The 20,303-nt window shown below is 39.2% G+C and overlaps 1 long non-coding RNA gene across 1 annotated transcript; it reads left to right on the top strand.

Moving 5' to 3' along the window:
* Positions 1-303: 303 nt before the first annotated feature.
* LOC115348550 lies at positions 304-16,819 on the top strand. The gene is made up of 6 exons (XR_003925845.2): positions 304-577; positions 7,326-7,391; positions 8,486-8,673; positions 10,924-11,019; positions 14,459-14,559; positions 16,623-16,819. It is a non-coding gene; the product is annotated as an uncharacterized LOC115348550 (long non-coding RNA).
* The last annotated feature ends 3,484 nt before the right edge of the window (positions 16,820-20,303 follow it).

Genomic DNA, 20,303 nt, shown 5'->3' on the forward strand with positions numbered 1-20,303 from the left:
CTGGTCCTGTTAGCTGTATGACACCCTCAAGTGAAGAGCTGGTTGCAGCTGCAACGGGATTTGATAAGATAATGCTTCAGAAGCACCTCCCTCAGTGTGGCATTTAGGCAGGAAAGGCAGTGACAATCAGAAGGAAATGTTGCTGAGCAAATTATAAAACCAAAAAAAGTTGCTGCTATTTGGAGTATTTAGATTAGCTGCAACAGTAGTGCTCCTTTTTTTGTTTGTTTTCTTTTGATATGCAAAAAAAAGAAGAATCTGGAAGAAGAGAGATTCTGTGTTGTCAAAATCAGATCAGTTAAACTTAATTGCACCATAAGCCCATGAAACACTAGTGAAAAAAGGACAGTTTTGAATCGGACCATGAGAAGGGTTAGAAGGGCCACATTGGTGTAGATCTTGCAGGCATAATATGTACAAATTAAAATACATAGCTGGCAGATTTCTTTTCTCATCATCATGAACATTCTTTTTTGTGTCTGGAAATTTTTTGCAGACTTTTATTTGAGAACCATTTCTGATTAACGTAAAGCTGGCTGCCAGAGTTTTAGTGCCTGCCAACCTGCTACAAACTAAGGTAAGCTCTAGACTTCAACCTTGTCGTCACGGTGGTGGTGTAGCTGCTTAGATGCCAAAGTGCATTTCTTTAGACTAGAGTCTCCTCAGTGTTTCTTTAATGTCAGTGAATTCACAAATGGCATAACATAGGTAAGAAATTCAGAGCATACTCCGTTTTTGTTAGAACACTAACCTACTCTTGCAAAGTGTCTTTCAACATTTAAAAGCAGGATTAGAGAGTCTCCAGGTTTCATTGAAAATACTATCCCTGAAAAGAAAACACTTTTAAGTCTAAATCAGATATGAGAGTAACATAAGGAAGGAATAGGAAGAGTTTAAGATCTGATCTACACCTAAATCTAACAAACATGTTAAAAATAAATTTAGGCTTGTCATTTAAGCCAGATTTTAGAAGGAAGATGGTATTGTATTTAGAGTCTCCATAACCAGATATATGAGGGCAACCTTTAAAGCACTAGCTCCCCTGAAGTCACAGGGAATGATTTGGGATCAATATTCTCCTCTGACACGTAGTATGAGAAGACCTGACCTTTCGGTACGTGAGTGGCTCTGGCTTCCTATAGCGCCAAGACTTTTATTCCTTTTAAACTGTTTTAAGGAAAATCAGCTTCTCTGTCACTTTTCGAAACCTTGATCTTGGGCCACATTATTACTGAAACTGAGTTAGTAACTTAGCATGTCCTGCTTTTGCTAATCGGGGATCAAGGAATAAATCGTTGGCATTTAGAAGTATGTGGAAATACTCGGCTAGAAGACACTGCACAAGTCCTGTAATGACTATCTGTGGTAGACAGCCTTATGAAGTTCTAATAATATTTTGTTTATTCAGCTCTGATAGTTTTTTGAGTACTGGGCTATAAATCAGTGAAATCATAAAACCTGACATTTTGATTACAGCGGAAAAATCATGTGTGAAACGGAAAAGAAACATCATCAGTTCTGTCACTTCTCTGCTGTAGATACGGGCATCTCTGTGGAACGTCCTCCACAGCAGCCCATAATTAGCTATCCATTTTATATAATAGGTGATAAAATGACAGCTGGGAGTGGGGAAAAAACACTGGGAATTCCAGATGTGGTCTGAAGAATATGAACTGAGGTGAATATATTGCAGAAGAAAAATCTTTTCTGTTTGTATTTCAGATTTTGGATTTACTGCTAAGTTCAGCATCATGCAAATTGACTCTGAGAGAGGCATGATTCAGCGTTGTTACAGTCCATGGAAATATTTTCCTTGCTTTTATTAGACTTTTGATCAGTCCTAAATGTAGAATTTGGGTGGGCTTAAGCAATAGCTTGCAGTAACTTACACAGACATTGTTTCTGGTATTATCAAATACTCTGGAAGCCTGATTATAATATACATTTGGTCTCTATTATGCCATGAAGTAGGCATATCAGTTAATTAGCTATCAGCTGCGATTCCTTTGTTTGTACAATGTAATTGCTTACCATGAAAAAAATTTTTAGATTACTTGTTTAGATTAATTACTTAAATGTGCCTAAAGTAAAGTGGCATAGGGGAGAAATTTGAAATCATTCTACTAATTGCTTAACAGGCTAATGGAAGGTTGATCTCCAAAATTACTTCTGCAAAGCAACAAAAGTTACAGAGTAAATAACTGCGTGCTCTCTCTGCCTCTAGCTTTCATTTGGTCTTTTTCCAATGAAGTGTGTTCAGAGAAGGTGTTTTGGTGGTTTTTTTTTTTCATAATTCAGAGTCTGTATTTATGTAGATGACATTCTGATGACATATCTAGTGTCATAATGCTGAATTTAACATAACATGTGGCACCCATTAAGTGTGTCTGAAGTAATTCATATTTCTGGCCTCCTGTTTTACAGAAGATATGTTGATGTGCATCTTCTTATTATTGAGAGTTTACAGTTCTGGACTTGACTTACTTTGGTGTCATTCACACAAAGCAGCTTATCTGTGCGTAGCTACCTCTTTTCACGGTCGGGAAGATAAATGTACATTTGATAGATCCGGTCTGTATGTTTTTTGCCTGCTGATTACAAAACCCTAAGCTAAGTAAATTGGATTTTTGTGCAGTTCTGTTTGAACAAACTCAGTGAATCCAGAGCAACTGTGAGCTCAGATGCAATTGGGCATTAGCTATAGCTAACGAGTAGTAAACCAGCAAAAAGGAATTTCAAGAGACAGGATTATAAGGCCTGAATTTTGCTTTCAAGGAGAAGCTTTAATGGCTTAGGAGAAATACCCCCATAATTATCAGTTAAAGCCCTCGCCAAACTCATCACCTTACATTCAAAGAATAAAGGCTTCCAAGCCTGTTGGACACCTGCCCCATTTCTGAAGTCCTCTTATTTTAGGGGACATCATAGACCCTTAACTATGAGCAAGAGAAAATGCATCTGGGAGTACTTACATGCCAAGGCTCTTACAGTGTAATGTGATGAAACCTTAGTTTACCGCTATGGATTTCCAAATTTTAGGTGATTTTTACAATTAACTTTTTTTTTAAGGGCTTCTTTTTTAAAGGGGTTATTTAAGAGCTGTCCAGGAGCACTCATGCTGTGTATTAAAAAGCAGCAAGTCAGAATGAAAAGTGGTAATCAATCTATCTTGATTTAATTTAGTTACCTTATGGAGCATTAGCAGCTAAAGAGAGTCAACAGCTGACAGTAACTGTCATTAACTCTTCCAGACCAGACTGAGCAATGCTGCTGCATGCAATGCTGGGCACATCAGTCCCAGGAACTAGTGCTCCTGGTGGCAGCTCCCCCACTGCAAACCCACACCAGTCTGTGGCCCTGCTCAGAATGGAAAGCCAGGCAAAGACAGCAGAAATAGAAGGGAAATGGGGGTAAAAAGGAATCCAGGTACACACAAATGCCCATCTCCGATTTGTCTCATTGGTAACTATGGTCAACTATTCTTCATTAAAATGATGTTTAGTATAGTCCTCCTCAGCCTGCCGAGTATGGATAGAAGGTTTGTGAGCATAGCTGATGTGAAGGTTTATAAAATCTTCTGATTCCCTGTGATTATGTGGTGAAAGGCTAGGTCAACATGAGAACACCATGCAAGATGCGAGTGGAAGATTCCATAAGTATTGTTCTACGGATCTTTCAATTCTAGGTTACCATATTTAAACGTGCCCTGGTCTGGTAGTGAATTAGATCTGTTTCTGGTTGTGGTGGGTTGACCCTGACTGGATGCCAGGTGCCCACCAGAGCTGCCCCTCCTTAACTGGACAGGGAGAGAAAATACAACAAAAGGCTCATGGGGCAAGATAAGGACTGTTTAATAAAGCAAAGGAAAACAAATGTGCACCTGTTGGAAGCATCATTTTGACTCCTACGAAATTCTGCAGAAATCTGATGTTTCTAGAGGGCTAAAGGAAAGAAATTTAACTTTAACTACAGAGGTCTGAAAATGTCCCACTACCAAGTTAAGAAAAAAAAAAAATATACCTCTAATGCAAATGTATGTGTCATAAGAGATTGAGTGCTCATAAAATGAAGCTGCTTGCAAGAAAATACTATTAAGGCATTAAACCACTGAAAAAAAAACTGTGTAGAAGAGAGGGCTGCTGAAGGTTGTGAAAATGTCACATAATCCATATCTCTGCCTGAAGGAAGGATAGAAGAATAGCACTTTTAGAGCAAACCTTAAGGCAGTATGCTTTGCTTTCCATCTTCACTGAAGCTAGTTAGACAGAAAACTTTAAACCTCTCTGATTCAAGCAAGCAAGACTTTCCACCCCTTCCTTAGCTTTTTGACACAGGTGGTGGCTTGTTTGCTCATCTGTACTAGCAGGCAGCTGAAGAGGACAACATGGAAGATAAGGGAGCCACGATATCTGGTCACAGACAAGTAGCCTTGTGCATCAGCACCCTAGCTTCAGTGGCAGAAGAGGAGGCAGGTTCGCCGCCCCCACCTACCAAATCAGTCACTTCATTAGTCCTCCCCAAAAAAGCCTTCCGTAATTATATACTCTACCTCAGTTCTTGCAAAACTTTTTATTATCGGCTCTGAATATTATCAGGGTCTTCTCCAGTTATTTTCTATTTTACTTCACTACCAGATATCTAGAGTTTCTCTATGGCTTTGCATTGGTACTTGTGGTTTTCCAGTAAGCAGCCGGGAGAGGATAGCAGAAATGTCTCTCAAATATGCCATACTTGCACACAATTCTTATCTTGCCATTGTCCTCTCAGGACAGATATTTGGGTAATATATTTTTCTCTTGTTTTCCACGTTTTCCTCTTTAGAAATGTCATTGACAAGAGCATCTAATGCCATTCTATGCAAATATAAGGAGAAAGGAAATATATTTTTGCACTTTTGTTCCTAGCAGTATTCCTGAAAGCAGCAGAGGTGGTGAAGAGGATACTAAAGAAAGATAGGCAGGCCCAGATGAAACAGCAGCCATTTTTGCAGCCAGAGGAGCCTCCCAGCTTAGTTACTAATAGAGGCTAAAGTCAAGACATGCTTCTAATAAAGCCAGTATTAACTCACCATAATTACTTTACCTTGCGGTAATGTTAATTCATCATCATGGCACTGCCACAAATAGAATATCATCACTTCACATTTTCCAGTAAATTCAATATATTCTGAAATTAAGGTAGTAAAACTTGTGATTCCACACAATAAGATGTAGCAATTGCTATTTCCACAGAAACCCCTCTTAATAAATGCAGTAATAGGGGTTAGTGTTGATTTTAATTTCAGAAGAGAGACTGAATTTTCTCCTGAAATGATAATTTATATATTTCCAGTATATCTAGGTCAGTGCAGTTGTTTAGTGTATGTGGAAAATTGCCTACTGTGTACATTATCCTACAATGAAAGAAGAAATCTACCGTGTAGCACTGAAGTCTTTTCACTATTGTACGTCCTTCCATCAGGTAACTTTACAAAGCCCAACTGGGCAAACTTCCACAAAAAGCAATGCCTCTTTTCCACTTAAATAATTTTACTAAGGCCAAAAGGAAGGCTTAAAAAGCCATTACTCAGGCAATTACAGGAATTTATTCAAGAAGGATATAAATGCAAACATCTGAACTTTTTGAAATATATTCAGTTCTGGAATTCCAGTTAAGGTCCATAAGGATCAAATCTTGTACTTTGCTTTTGTAGTAGAAGGTTAGGGTTTCCTTTTCATTGTTACAGCTTGTGTCTAGTGGTTTTAAGAGCAATCTGCAAATGTTTACAAAGCTATGAGACTAAAGTAATGATTGCACTGTTTCTCTTTGACTCATTCTCTTCATCTTCTCTGATTCAACCCATTGGATCATGAAGTGTTGAGGGTCTTGGAAAAAATGGACTGTGTGGACCAAAAAGGACAATGTTCAAAGACATTAGCATAGGCTAAGTCCAGCCTTTCCTTAAAGGAAACAAAAGACACAGAAAAAGAGTAGGCTACCATTATAGACAGAAGCCTTGTAAGGTAAACAAACATGTTATAAAAGTAGGGAAAAAAGGTCCACTTCCTCTTCTCAGGGTGAGATAAGGTCCTTGTTTAGATAGGAGAAGCTGGTGTAGCGTAGGTACAGCAGCTTCTTAGTCGTTTCCCTCATACAGATACGTTTTGAAAGGTGACTCAGATTGAGATTGGGTTTGCAAGTAATTTGGGTACCTGTGGGGTTGCAGGTTTTGTTTTGTCCTCAGCTGAGAGATACAGCCAAGCTGTTGCATGGCTGGTAGTGATACACTGATGCCATAAATAATGGCAAATTAGTGTGTACAAGAAATACAATATTCCTCTAAGAAAAAAACATTTCCCAGAGTTTACTGCAGGTTCCTCGGAGATCTGACTGAAGTAATTCTCCAGGATCATAGTAACACCAGTGTGAAGTAAAGGCCATCTCAAAGGGTTTCTTGCTCCAGGACCCCTTTGATCCTGAACCCCCTAGATTTTTCAGAGAACTACAGAGCTGGAAACCCATTTAAACTTTTCGTTTGGAAGAGCAGTACTCAGCTGAACTGACATCAAAGTACACTGGCAAATTAGCTATGCATTTCTATGCAGTGCTCTCACATGCGGGTCACTCAGGGAAATAACGTGGCCTTGCTCAGCAGGATCCTAGAAGCTGCCACTCTGCTATGCTGTGCTGAAAGTAATTTAGATCTATTGTGCTTCTGGGTCCTCCTCATTCTCCTGTTCCCAAAAGGCATGATTGCTGGTGGAAAAATATTCAAAACTGATATTTTTGAAGGTGACTTGAGACTTCAAAAGCTCTTCATTGCCAAGCCGCTGGGCAGCTTGCTTCTCTAAGGAAGACAGCAGAGAGCAGTGCGATAGAATAAATAGCAGCTCGGCATAACCATTACCTGAAATAGATGATATACAGGCAGGAGAATTGCTTAGGCATGTAAGTAATAAAATCCTACAACTCAAACTGGAAATCAATAAAAACAAATAGAGTGGTAAAAAGAGAACAATGAACAAATGCGTAAGTGAAAAGATGGATCCTGTTAGTAATTTCTGACTCTAATCAACGTGTCCCTGAGTTATTTGTCACTTGGTAAAAATGTGTATGTTGCTTTATATGTTGTCCGTGTATCAAATTTAAGTAACATTTTGGACTATATTGCATAAATGATGTCCCCATTATGGTTGTACTCTATCACAGTAACAAATTCACTATTTTAGCATTCCTGCTTGGATTCCACATTGAAGTTCATCAGCTATATGACTTTCTTCCTTCATTCGTTTTGTCATCAGTGAAAATTAATTTTCTTGTATTCTGCTCTTCTTATCACTTTTAAGCAAACAGAAATCATCTGCTGGGTAGTGACTTACTGAAAGGAAATGAACATTCCTTCTCACTGCAAGGTAATATTAATGACAATAAATCCTCCCATGACCTTTCTATCATTTACTAGTCAATTCACAGTTATATGTGAAGAGCTGTGATGTATCCTATGTTTATCTAGAAACAGGTTAGAAAACATTGGGAGAAAATGATGGTTGGTTTTTAGGGCTTCTCTCATATGTATGAAAGCTGTTGGAGAACTATTCTATATTTTTCAGAATTATGTCTGTATATAGATATGCTATTTAAACCAACATGTTAAAATTAGGCTTCTTAGAAAAGTGGGTAAGTTTTCAAAAATTCTGGAAACCCACAGCTCGCATTGAGGTCAATGAAAACTTTGGGGTACCAGACTTTTCAAAAAGATGACAAATGTCTTTGGGCTGTAGCGAAAAGAAGCTCCAGAGACTTAATGGTGTAGACGTTGACCATCTACTGGAGAAATTACTAACAGAAAATAGTCTGTGCCAGAAGATCCTGTTCTATTATATAGCTAACTTTGCATTATAGTTTATATTCAAACTACTGGTCACATAAAAATTATTCAGACTATATGAGAGAAGTGACTGAATGAGAGTAACAGTCATTCGTATTGCACTGGAGCTGCAACCCTCCTGTTGGATGGGACATGACTGAGAGGTATTTGAGAGCTAAGGGGTGCTGTCAGAACACATTAACAAACCCATTTTTGCATTTCTGTCAACATATCAAGATATTTTTGGCTCAGTCTCTTTGGAAAGATCTATCGTTTCAAAATCCTGGGTCTGGAAAATCTTGATTACATCCAGATTTTTGGCAGCTACCTTTTAAGAGCAGTTAGGATTCATTCCCTATTATTTTTCAAATACCGAGACACATTTTGTGGAAAGATACTCTACAAATGCAACAGCTTTGATTTCTAATGAGTAGCAACGCTATTAAAGATTAATGACAACAGCTACTTGTTTGGTTGGTGCCATAAATTAGCCAAACTGTGGGGAGGGGGTTTAAAACAAAACAAAACAAAAAATTAAAAAAAGAGGGTCCATTTTGGTTTTTGTCCATAATGTGGGGAAATTGTGCATGATGTTTACAAAAGGCAAAACTTCATCTCTGTTGTCCTTGTATTCAAAAGAGTCAGGTCCAGAGGAGACACTGGGGAGAAACAGCTTGTTCTGTATTACTGTCCATCTACTATGTAACAGCCTATGGATGTGTCTCAAAGAAGCAAGTAAAGCTCGGAGTGTTTCTCTAAGCAGGTTCAATCTGCAAAACAGCATCTGCCCTGTGACCTTAAAAGTGGTTTTGAAGTAAAGAAGATGAGTAAGTGAAAACTTCCTATTAAGGAAGTTATTTGTACCATTCATGTTTATGTGTGACAAAGTGAATACAAGAGAACTTGTAAAATATTAGTGGAAAGTAGGTGATAGGAGCTACTGTAAAAGTAGTTATTGTAAGTATTTAATTTCTTTGCAAATATTAGATGTTTGATTTTTTTTGTTTAGTTCAACATTATCCCTGATATGTGCTTAATCCACAGTCCAAAAAGTCAACGGAAAGCTTTACAGTGCCTCAACTGTTGGTCAAGCAGCATATGTACTTTAATTAAATTCAGATTTTAAAAGTCAGCTAACTGTTGAAGCCAGACTAGTTCTTTCCTCTGGGTGATAATTTTGGGGGGTAATAATTGGAGGAGGTGTTCATTTGTAGATATTCCCCATTATCTCCAGCAGTTCAAAAACATCTGGTTTACTAAGGCTTCTATATAATATAAGAAATTATAGAATAATTGACAAAAGAAAATCCCAAAAATCAGAATCACCAGAAAATAGTGAGGGATTGATTACTGGAATGACATGGAAATGGATTTGGCATAGAAATACACATATTTGAAGTCTACCTTAAATTCTATAAAGATCAGGCAATTTAAATTCAGTGCAAAAGGTCACACAAAACTGAGAGTGACGCTAGCTACTGTTTTATTACATTGGTTTTTATTCAGGATGCATAAATGTGTATTATGTAGTCATTAGATAAGTCTTGTGTTCCTTCGATATTGCTTCAGCATAATATACACATTTAGTTCAGAGTTAGTGCAGATGAGTGTGGAGTTAGTGCTGTGAAGTTAGTGCAAATCAAGCCCACTCTCCATGCTTTTCCATAGCTAGCACTGAGTTCAGAGAAGTTGGGGGTGTGGGCATGCTTTTCTGTGCCCTTATTGGAGATATTTTGTCAGCAGAGAAGGGAACGAGGAGTTGAGGGAAAGGAGATCCCAGGTATTTAAAAAAAAAAAAAAAGAAAAAGAAAAAACCCCACCCAACTAACTGTCTTCTTGTTGAAAGATTCTTTTTACTGAAAATGACATAGTTCTGGCAGAGCATATAGAAAAATTTTTTGAGACAGCTGTCTAGAAGGCATGTGGAATCTGAATTTCCCAATTGCTTATAGTTACTAAAAAGCGCAGTAACACTGCCAGTATGGTACATCAATTCAAACAGTGCAGATGTACCACATTATATTGCAGTACTTCTTAGCCTGAGATGTTCATTGCTAAATTTAATGTCCAAAAGAGTGCAGCAATGGACAATGCAAGTGCTTTAGTAGAGCTGAAAAAGTGCATTCCTCCTCTTCATTAGTTTACTAAACAATCTGAAATATTGATCCTGGAGAAGAAACGTAGCTGTTTAGCATAAACATACGATTGGCTCATGTTGCTGTTGAACCTTAAATACCTTAAGAATGTTTCAAAAACAATGGTTTCTCCCCCGCTACCTCACACCAGTCCTGTTTAGCAAGAACTTGATCAGACCTAAAGTGTTTGGCACTATCCCAACATTACAGGGCTCAGCTGTTAAGAGAAGTATTGGAATATATGCTAAAGGAAGTATATGGCTTTGCAAATCAGGGAGGAATTTATTTAGTAATAGAATTTTATTTTAAAATTGCTCATTAATTCTTTAAATCAGCTCTTGGTTACAAGTATTTGCTTAAGTTTATGCAACATAAATTGCGTAAAAGTACAGCTCAAATTATTTCCTATGAATAATGTATTTGAACAAATACAGGCCTTTAATGTGTTTGCAGTTGATTTGTAGTCAGTTTCTACTTTTTATGTCTGACCTCATTTTTTCAAGTTGTTTACTCATTTAGGTTAGAAGTGGGATTTTACATATCTCCAAGTATTTACTATGCCATTTTCAGGATGTTTGATTTATTGCTTGAGGTGCTTTTTTCCTTTCCTTGAAAGTCTCTGGGAGTCCACCTGCCTAATAGGCTCCTGAAACTTTTACTGTGTTTGAGTTTACTGTGGAGGTAATGGAAAGAGAAGTGTAAACTGATGAAAAACATTTCTCCTCTTCTTGTGTGAATATTAATTCATGCAATGGTTGTGCTATCATCTAATAAACTCTTTTGCATTCCTCCTATACGACAATGCATGTGTTCAAATATTCATGACTAAATAAATAGTAGTATGCATAGATTGGCATCATTCAGACTAAAGAAGTTAAATAACCAGGAGGAAATAATTTTATCGCAAAGTCACGTTTTCTGAAACAGGAATGTTTCTTTCAGATCAGTTTCTAAGAAACTGCTGGAAATGCTGCTGTTTCTGAACCTGGATGTCCTGCTCACCCTCATGCTGGCCTTTTTGAACTGGGACCGACTCAGGTACTTCTCTTGTTTCTTCTAACTGATCCATCTCAAATTGCAGTAACTTAAGTTTCTGCTCACCACTCAACCCTTTGCTCATCATTCGGTTGTTCAGAGTCTCCAGTCACACATGTCCTTTGAGAGAGACAGCTCAGGGATATCAAGCCCATGAAAATGAAATGGCTGGTTTCTGTTTCGTTGCTTTGCCTGGCAGCAGGATTTCAAGGCAGCGCAGGTCTGTGGGCTGGATGGGCGCTGCCAGCTCTGTGGCCGGAGGGCTGCTCGTCCTCCTCGTGAAGAAGAGCTGCCATCCCTGCAGCCCCTGTCCTGGTGCGAGAGCCCCGTGGCTGTGACCAGGCGAGGCTCACCTCACCTCGCTGAGACTTCAGACATTTCCAGGAGGCGTGGAGGCAAACTGTGCTCCGGCCTCTCAGAGGTGGGAGTGTAAGGGAAACAGAGAACAGCAGGCTTTGGCTGGGAAATGAGGCTTCCTATGTTGTGCTCTTACACCTGGGGGGGGGGGGGTGTGTGCAAATGGTGCTGAAAAGGAGGCGGTTTTACTTTTGTGTTTGTATCCATTCCACTCAATGAGTGCTAGGCATATGCTGTACAGGGCAAGGAGCAGCAATTAACATAGCGTGTTGCTTTGTCCCAAAGTGATATTAACTTGCAGTAAGGCCACGTTAGCAGAAAGAGCAATCAAGTCATAACAGGCAGTCGGGGAGAGCTGAACATGGGAACACTGTCCATGGCAAAAGACCAGCATTTGAGCTCCTCGTTACAAGCCGTAGGCTTCATTTAGGCTCAGATCTGGGGCTGTGCAGTTACTAGCGCAGCACAGCCTTGCTGGAGCAGTGCTAGCCCTCATGAGCACCTGTGTCACTCTCTACGTAAGAGATGAAATCAAAAACCGTACAGCTCTTCAAAGCTTTCACACTGACTTCTGAAAAAGCTACTTAGAAATGTGCTCTGCCATTTTTATCTGTGCTCTGCTTAGTACTCACAGCTGTGTTGAGTTATATTCTGCTGCAATTTTTCCAGTGTAATTTTCCTCTCCTGGTGGAGAGTTAAGCTAGTCCTTAACACGACTATCTAAAAAAACCCCAAAAAACCGCCCAACCCCATCCTGTCTGTAAGGATGCTGCCTATTAATATGCCTTGTAATTAGTACGTCCTGCATCTATGTTCAAGAGGCAGAATTTCAGTTAATGTCTTTGGCTGGTAGGAGTTCCCTGTCAATGCGAGGGAGGGGGGAAAGCCAAATGGTGGGGGCTCTGCAGCTCTGTTCCCCGGCCCCTCTGGTCTCTGAGAAAAATGACTCATGGATCAGTGGCCATCATCCTCTGTGAGGAGACTTAGTTGCCAAGACAACTGTTGCCAAGACAGACTGGTTTTCCTTGGGAACAATTTCAGTACGTTATTTCTGTGCAGCAAACCATCTCCCATGTCTGTTGTTAGACCCATGTGAGAAGCTATTGGAGTTTTAGCTCCAGGTGGAAATTAGGAAACAGTAGGAAGGGAAAACAAGTCTAATTACCAAAAGGGAGTTTGCGGTCCTACATGGTTCTGCACAAAGTTTGTGGTCTCTCAGGCTGTATGTGCACTCTGCAAACATGGGCCCCAGAACACAACATTGGAAGCCTCTTCAAGCCATGAGATTAAAATGAATTCCCAAGCTTACATTTCTCTTTCAAAAAAATTAGTTGGGAATAGGATAAGGTCCTTGGTGATATTCTGTATTGTAGTACATAGCTATGTAAGTTCTTATGATTGAGTAGAGTGGCTGTGATCAGCAGCCTGCGTGTGCTGGAAGCAACAGTTTCCACCACCTCACCTGACCTGCGAAACGCTGGTGGGTTTTGGAGCAATTGATGTGCCCTCAGAGGACTACTGTGTTCCCTTTGAAATTGCTTGTGAGTTTTATACTGCCTGAAAGATTGCCTTATCTTCACTTTGTTAATGGTATAGTGTTAATGGTATGTATGCAACAGTCAAGAATCCCTCTTGTTACAGAGGCTTTTAAAGTTTATGATTCAAAACTTTACCATTCCTATATTAGTTTTCAATTTTTTTGCATGAAATACTTATGTTTCAAGTGGAAAATGTCTTTGATTATTGTATAATACTAGATAATACCCAACTGAATGGATGTAAACTAGTTAAATGGATAAATTATCTCCTGAGAAATATAAAGCGAACAAATATAACACTGTTCTTGTTGTCCACCAGAGGTCACTTACAGGCTGCTTTATTCCTTATTGGCTGTGCTTTCAGTTGCCTAGTTAGCATCTCTTGTTTCCCATATTAAGTACTTCTGGATCAGCTGTGCAAATGTACCTCTTGAAGACCCTACTAATGATTTTGAATCTTTTCTAGAATCATTAACATTAGGAAACAGAAAGGCAAAATCCTGCTGAAACAAGAAAAATCATAAAAAAAACATAGGGACTTCATTGATCTCATAATGTCAGTAGGTAATCTCAGTAACTATGCCATGCTTCACAAGCTTTGCTGTGCATATTAAATAATTTTCAGTGAGAACAGACTCTACTCTGTACTACTAAATCTATGTGGCATTCTCATCTGGATTGTTATCTGTTCAATGTTCACAAAATGCTTCTCAATGTGCACTTAAATTGAGATGCAAAATGTGATTACAGCTTCTGATTCTTCAACTGTATGTGATTCTCAGCTGTTGCATGCTTGCAGAGGCCTTTGCTTCACAAATTTTTGTTGCAACATGAAGAAAACCCTTGGGAAGTCTTTACTTGACCGATCAGTTGTCAAATGTGAACAACTCATCCAACTTTGGCAAAAGATGCCATTCTGCATCTTTTATGGTAGCTAGAGTGAAAAGCTGGTGTTTCGTGAGCCCTTAAGCATCAAGGAACGGCCTGAGTGAGTTTGAAGGAGTCTGAACGGAAAATAACCCTATTCCATTCAAGTTTCATTTACAGCAGATGAAAGAAAAGCAAAGGAAGAGCAAGAAGGTTCCTCTTCCTCCAAGATGAATGAAGGGCAGAAATTCCTCATAAGTCTATAGACCCCATTACCCCAATAGTTAGATTTTGTGCTCTGAACTTTGCATGAATGGCATTTATTTTTGTTTTGTTACTTTTTGATGGCAAGATTTAACCTCTTCTTGCACAGAACAATATAGCGCTGAACAGTATGGCACCATACACCCATGTAAGCATTAGCATATTTTTTGTTTGATTACCTGAGGAGATATTAAGGTGTAAACTGTGGTTTTATTGTGAAGCACTGTAATTTCTCTTTGTATGTGGGTATGCTAGAGCAGAAAAAAACCCTGTGAAATCCTCTGTCTCTCTAGCTCCCTAATTCTTCTCATATTGGGACAAGATTGTAGCTGCTCTCAAATATAAAAGTGTAAATATGTCATGATTTTACACTGTGCTTAGTTTTCCAGTTGCACTAAGCAATGCCTTCTTTGCAGAAGTCAAACAGAAAGCTGGGTGAAAAGTGGCCTAGTGGCTGAATAAAAACTTCTCTTGAGTGGTGGACGGCCCATACAGCAATACGTTACAAATGTATAAGGTAAGTTCCCTTAAATCTCTGTGAAGGTGAAGACAGAAGTTGTTTGACTTTATAGTCAAACTTTTACAATGTTAGTAAAGCAGAGCAGCTGACTAGGAATGGTAAGAATAGCATCTTGATGTTATCTTCTTTCTGAATCTCATGCTTTTAAAGCTCAGACCTCTTTTAGCTCAGGTGACAGGAAGCTCAGTCAGCAAATTGTCAAAAGCGGAGGAGAAACTCGGTACATGTGTTCTTAATAGTCAGTACCCCAAGTGAGGGATCCTGTGTGAATTGTGAACTTTGAATTTCAAATGGAACTCAGAGTTAAGGAGGTTGTTTGGGGTTTTTTGGTCTGGTCTGCTTCAGAACTGTCTCACTTCCTTACAGCTTCTGTAAAGATTATATGCTTGGTCTTGCAAACTCCAAAGTACAGACCCAGCATTTCTGCAAAGTCTGTTTTTTAATAAGAAACAGGAACAGTTTTTGATTTATAAGCTTAGGTCCAGACTAATATGCAGTCATTTAAAGTTTGAGGGAGGGGAAGGTGGTACAAAATTCCACTTTGTTCCTAGTTTGTCAGCTGTCTGGCCCAGGACAGAAAAATAAATTAAAGAATATCTGACTCTCATTAATGTCCACTGGAAACTCACTGGGATCTGCTTATTTAGGTCTTTATTTTTATACATAGACATTAACTCAGAGTATTATACATGCTGAAGCTTATGCTGTCTAATTTCTACCATGAATGAAGGGTGAGACTCTGTAATAACAATTACAGTATTATTCCTATTCCTGCGTAACTGTGTTATTACTACGACATTGTTCCTAGTGTGTCCCGCTATATCAATTCCCTCCTCTCTCACAAGAAGTTGATACTTTTACCTTGCTCTTAATATAGAGAGTGGACACAGGACATCCAAAGATTTTATCCCTAATGAGGGCTGACTTGGGGTACTAACCCAAACAGGAAGCAATTGTTCATCTGCATAGTCTCTGTGGCAGGCTGACAAGTGAAAAGAAATAGGTGAAGAGCTTCAGCTCTGCTCCAGCCTTCTTACTCTGCAGAGGTACGCATGCATAGTAGGTTACACAGGCAAGGGATAAATCACTACTAATTCAGAAGAAAAAGATCCTGCACAGGACAGCTTCCACCTTATATCTTTCTAAGAGCTCTAATTAAACTCACTGTATGAGCACCTATTAGGAATGGTGCTCCATAACGCCTGGTTTGAGGTTTTTCTGAAACAAGGTTATTCCTAGGTTTTGTTCTTCAAAAGTCTTTAATCCTGACTCTAGTTGTCTCAATGAAAAGTTTGAAATACTTTGTAAACTCCTGGTTTGGGGATAAGAGCACTCAGTTGGTTTGACATCAAAGTGAATCAATGAGCTAGCTGTGCATTTCTATCCACTGCTTTAGCCATATATTCTTTTGCAAGTGTCTAGAAGCTGTCACCCTGCTATGCTGTGATGAAAATAATTGGATATAGTTCCCACTTCTGTTATTCCCATATGATATTGCTGCTGGTGAAGAATACTCAAAACTGATGGCTCCAAAGGCAAGTTTGAAACTTTGAAAGCCAAGTGTTCTCACGTGCTGAGCTGCTTGCTTCTCCAGGGAAATCTGCAGAGACCTGCACCATACATCAAAGAGCAGCCAGACGCAAGACCATTCCCCCAAATGAATGATATGCAGAAAGAAGGTACATTCAAGGATCTAAATAGTGAGGATCTCGGTACTCAAATTGGGAATGAGGAGAACCAAATAATTCTGGAGGAAGGAAGGCTGTATAGAAATAAGGAAATAGAAAACGAAATTACAAATCCAGTGAAGAAAGACATTTAATAATTAGCGAATACTAAGCCACCTGCCCTTACAATTTTTATTTGTCACTTGATGCAGAAATTTACAATAGTCCTGTAAGTTTGGGTACTGCATATAAACATGATGGGTTTGCCACAGCTTAGTAAAATTTCTACTGTGTGATGAACTGTTTCAGCAAGATGGTGTCCTGACCTAGCAAGAACCTAGGGGTGGGGAAATTGCTGAGAATCTGATCTGCTTCATGCTTCCGCTTTTGCAGGCGAGCAACCTGCAGGGAACTTCAACAGACATTCAACAAACCAGACATTTTTGTGGGTTACAAAGTTACAAGATGAGCCCTGCATGCCATGTGTTGACAGCTTATAGATACCACATTTGGTTCTTGGCCAAAATAGCAAAGGTCAGTGTGGAAATTTCAGCTTCCTATTTAAAAAAATAGATCTCGAATTCCAAATCTCTGTTTAATGGTGTTGGCTCTACAATGTTTTTATCAAATCACGGCTGACAAATAGCACTGCTCTGAACTGATGTTTTAATTTTATTTTTACTGAGACTAAATTTATTTTAGCTCCTGAACAGGAAAGATACAAAGGCAGCCTCACAGCTTGGGGCATCTCTATCTGATGCCACCACATCAGAGAACAGCCCCAGAAATGGGATCTTGGGAACAAAAATCACTCCTGACACTGCTGCAGGGATGGAGAGTTTGAATTGGGTTTTTGCAGCTGGAGATGTCTAGCAGAACTTCCTCTGGGTAAGGAAATTTTCTGCAAGCAGAATTGCCCAAGACATCTCTTCCTCAGCATTATATTTTATGTTATTAATTTTGCAGAGCTACCCATGGCAATATCCCACACACTATTCTTGCTACTGTACTTTTCATGTCCACACAATGTACTATAGCCAGCTGGACAGTGCAAGCTCTATTGAGAAGTTTATTCTAATCACTAACTGTATCACTAGCATTACAAGAAGACAAGTAGTAAGTGATTTACTTTAAAGTTTAAAGATATTCCTTCACTCCATGTTGTTTTTCCAAATCCTCCATCCCATTTTTAAACATAAATGGGTATGTTTGAGTTGGCCAAGTTTTTTCCAGGGATAATTCAGACTACATTGCAGGAAAGGCAGTCACTGCAGTCAAGCAAGTCTCAAATATCCTTCCCTCTCCTAGGGTATTCAAAAATGAATCCATTGACTGAATACAGAGGAAAAACCTTACAGTCAAAACTTTCAGTGCCTGCAGGTGTTCTGATTTTTTCATTGTTCATTTGCACTGTAACACAGTCAATGTCTGTCCAAGGCCAGGCAGAGAGCAAAGGGCTCACTCCCAGAATGTCATATGCAGTACCTGTAAATAGGGGTGGTGAGACTGAGGTAGGCAATCGTTAGGATTGTGCAAGACAGACATAAGCCAGTAAGCAACCTCTTCCCAAATTAAAGCACAAAATTACAGCTTTTAGTAGAAATGTAGGGGATTTTTTTTCCTCCCGGCAGGCTTGTCCTCATGGTAAAAATCCAGCAGGTTTCTGTTCCATTTCTTCTCTGCTACATTCTGTTGTGCTGGCTGTCAGGGAAGCCAGTGGTGCGATAAGAGTTTCACTGTGTACTGATCAAGGAAAGGTGTTGGTAAGTAAAGCTCTCTTTTGCTATGATAAGTGTTTGGCCATACCGAGGCCATGCAACCCTTGCAGGTGCAGACATGCTGGTTAGAAAGGACTTTTGTAGGCTGCCCTACTGGACCACAGCAAGCTGATGAGGAGGACTGTTAGCAGGATGTAATCTATCAGTTTAATAGCATTCTGTCCCTGAGTATTCTCTGTATAAATGTAATATCTGCTTTTGAAGAGCAGTTTCCCTAGTACTTTACCTCAGTAGGGCTGTCCTGTGTTGTCAGACTCTCAGGTTTCGGGCTAATGACTCAGACCTGTCACCTCTAAGACTAGGTCTGGAACAAGGACTCCCTGCTGCCTTTTCCAGGATCCCTTCCCCGCTCTTACCTGCATTGGGTGAATCGTGTCCTAAAGCACTTTTTATGGAGGAACAAAAGTGTTACCTGAGATCTATGTCTTTAAATAGGACCTCCAGAACTGGCTACCTCCTAAATATAGAAGTTTCACGGCACCTTTCAAGGCCTAATTCTGAGCTCTGCTGACAAAGTGTGCAACTGTGTAAGCCTTGGGACCTGAGGACTGTCATACTGTCATTACATCCACTTAGTGTGATTCTGCATGTGGGATTCTCCATCTTCTCTGAATATAAATATGGATTGCAAAACCTGTGTTTTTTATTTCAGCTCCCTAAGATTTACTCCATTTTTGTGAGAAATTTGGAACATTTTGCTTTTTTATCTAAACCATTGTTGGTGCAAATTATAATTAGTGTCTTTGGGAAGTGATTTCATTGCTAGTAAACCCTGCCACTAATTTGCCAAAGGTAAACAGGCACTTTGGCTCTCCTAGAATAAAGGATTGAGGTGGTCAACTTGGAAAACTTTGGAGGTAAGTAGATCTTAGCTCCTGGCAGGCAAAACCAACAAAGGCTTGTGTGAGGCTGAATCTCCATAGGGAGCAGACTTCTCTGAGAGCTTAACATTTTGCTTCCAAGTTTTCTGTTATTGTGCTATTATTTTAAGCTTTGTCTTGCTGCCTTCATGGGAGACAGCAGCCATATCAACTGCCCTGGTACTGGATAATTAACATAGTATAAAAACTCAGCAGAAGGAAATCCTTAGAGGGCTGTTAAGAACTGGCTTGAGTCCATGAAGCTGGATAAGAAATATAAACCAGGATTCAAGTTTTGTTATACTAGTTAGCTAAATACCTTTCCTTACTTTATTTTCATGTATGCCATTGCCCCAGATTTTGATGGGAGCCTAATGGAGGCAGCACAAAGAAGTATAAGTGGTGCTTCTTAAACTCTGCTTTTTATCCTAATGATAATGTTCTCACAGTAATATGCTAGTGATTATACTTTATATTGTACTTTATCAGATGAAACATGACAGGGGAAGCTGCTCTCTGTGGATAATCTTTTCTGAAGCTTAAAATAAAGAGAAATAATTAAGGTGACTAGCAAAATTCACGCTGGATTTAATTTCTGTCCTTACCCCAATCTGTCAACCAAATGGTGCTTCCTTAGGCTTGTCTTTCATTTTGACTGGTAGAACTGGGAGAAAATAAGGCCAATTGCCTTTAGTATGTGGCTTATTTAACATAAAATTTTGTCAGCTCATGTTTCTGGTAGTTTCATTTTGGTTTTTCAGTTAAACACATATTGAAACCAAGGACAATTACTGTGGCGCAACTTGTCAGAACATCACGCAGAGCTTTACCTTATGATGTTACTGCCTGTTAGTGTTGTTCTGCTCAGAGAGGGCAGCAAAGCATTGCAGATCTGGGATCCAAGAGTACTTCGGCTCTGAGGTGCAATACTGAGGAAATGTATCTTATCAATATACAAGGTCTGAAAGCAGAAATTGGGAGGCAATCAGATCATTACTACTTAAACGCACTAGTAGTGGAAATGCTATCAAGAGAATCACTCTAAGCTAGACATACAGCAATCCTGATAGCTGTGGAAAGAAGAGTCTCAGCAGAAACACAGTAGCTGGAGAGTTCAGGATTCATCCCAGACTGGAATACTGTATGACTCATTTGGCATGAAGAGAAATGCTTTAAATTTAGACATACAATGAACAAAACATTGAAATGGATATGCAGCATGGTGAGATTGATGACTATATTGCTATATTAGGTATTTTCATTACAGCTTGAGATTTTCAGATTCTTATAAGCTTGGTTGTTTCTCTTCTGGTTTCCATACATAAAGATACAATCAGAGGCTAGATGAAATGGTTCAGACATTATTTCTTGTTCTTGGTCTTTTGCCTGAAGACAGGAGTGTATTTCCTAGGCAATGTAGCCAACTCTTTCCTAGG

Source organism: Aquila chrysaetos, chromosome 11 (assembly GCF_900496995.4).
Source record: "Aquila chrysaetos chrysaetos chromosome 11, bAquChr1.4, whole genome shotgun sequence".
NCBI lineage: Eukaryota > Metazoa > Chordata > Aves > Accipitriformes > Accipitridae > Aquila > Aquila chrysaetos.